Source organism: Peromyscus maniculatus, chromosome 19 (genome assembly GCF_049852395.1).
Source record: "Peromyscus maniculatus bairdii isolate BWxNUB_F1_BW_parent chromosome 19, HU_Pman_BW_mat_3.1, whole genome shotgun sequence".
NCBI classification, from domain to species: Eukaryota; Metazoa; Chordata; class Mammalia; order Rodentia; family Cricetidae; genus Peromyscus; species Peromyscus maniculatus.
The window spans coordinates 79,241,128-79,242,809 of record NC_134870.1 but is presented as its reverse complement, the minus strand read 5'-3'; the positions used below and the strand labels follow the sequence as shown (position 1 = coordinate 79,242,809).

The following is a 1,682-nucleotide window of genomic DNA, read 5'->3' as shown; positions in this document are numbered from 1 at the left end:
TGAATGGTATTATAAAATAAAAAAATAAAATAAAATAAAAAAAATGGGTGGTATCTTTAGACATTTCCATGATGGTTTACCAAAATTTTGTAACTGTGGGTTATGGCCCTTGGCAAAGGTAAACATTTTATTCTAATGATTATTCTCTCTCTCTCTCTCTCTCTCTCTCTCTCTCTCTCTCTCTCTCTCATGCATAATTGAACTATGGATAATTCTTTATAGTGGAAGGCTCTTCCGTGTGTTGTAGGAAGTCTAAGGGTGTCCTTTGCCCACTTGAGATCAGTTATCTCCTTCACCTATTACAAACAACAATGTCTGAGCACACTGGCACAGTCCCCCAGATGAATATCTGTATGTGTCTAAGAAATGTATACTCTACAATTCTTGTTAACATCTGAGAACTCACTTTTTTTGAAGTTTTGCTTAAGATCAAGAGAAAATATCAATAAAAAATTAAAAAGTGTGTTTAACTAACTAAAAACAGAAATTTGGTCAAAGAAAGGCAGAAAAAATTTTGTCCTGTAAGAATCAGAAGTGAGGGGGTCCATAATCAGCTGATCTATGTTTAGCAATGCATGTGATAAGAACTCCAGAGATCTGCCTTATTATTCATTTGAGGTCCCAGTCAACTGTGACCACAGTGTAACAATGTAACTGGGCTGAGTTACTATCTGTACCAAGCAGTCATCAGTACAGGTTCCTTTGTGTATGCACAGGAATCAGCCAAATCATGTAACCTTGGTGATTCTAGTACCACTCCACACTTCTGACCCAATGCCTCAATTTCAGTCATTGCACAATCAGTTGAACAAGGGGCACACTTAGCATACAGACAGTCCATCTCTGACTGCACCAAGACTCTAATGGAAAAGTTGATAAATTTGGTATAAACAAGGATGTGGTAAAGTGAACCCAAATATGGATTATACTGTAAGAATTTAACAGAAAGGATGTTAAGGGATTTCTCTTTCTTCTGGTGCACAAGGATCTTTCTTTTCTTTTCTTTCTTTTTTAGGCTTTAATCTACCCTTTTCTTTATGTCTCTCATATCTGAGACTAAGCTTTCACTTCATAGTTGCATATTTTCTTTTGCTTCCCCATGCTCATGCCACACTCCTGTTTCTTCTGGAATCCTGAGGACTCACTTTTAAAATTTACCTAACATTCCAACTACTGCTTTAAGTTCCTTCTCATTCAGAATCAAACCTGTGGCAAGCTATGTGGCCATGCTGTTTGAATCTCTTTTACTTTGAAACTTGCCTCTATGTTTGCTTCAGGATATGAATTTTAAAGTATACTAATGAAGTTAAATGCTTGCAGTGTTCAACAACATAATAATCTGTGACAGAAATACTTCTTGTGAATACAAAGAGCACTTTGATAATTGTATCAATTCTTAAATTTTTTTAAATTTTGTTAGCAAGAAGTTAACGTTACTCATGATAAAATTTCTGTTTGAGTTTCATAGGTAATATTTACAAGTTACATGATTAATTTAATGCTAAATGTTAACAATTACATAATTGCTTATGCTAATAGGTTAGAAGATGATCCAAATATTTCTTCATGATATGTACAAATTGTGCATTGTTAAAAGACTAATGTTCAACATGGTCTTCTCTGATTTTCTAAATTGCTACTAAGTACATCTAAGCATAATGCACTTTACAATTGCTTATTTA

General features: G+C 34.2%; 1 pseudogene; it reads right to left on the bottom strand.

Annotated features, from left to right (window-relative positions):
• Positions 1 to 528: 528 nt before the first annotated feature.
• LOC121823938 (rRNA-processing protein FCF1 homolog pseudogene) lies at positions 529 to 1,079 on the bottom strand (annotated as a pseudogene).
• Between the last annotated feature and the right edge of the window lie 603 nt (positions 1,080 to 1,682).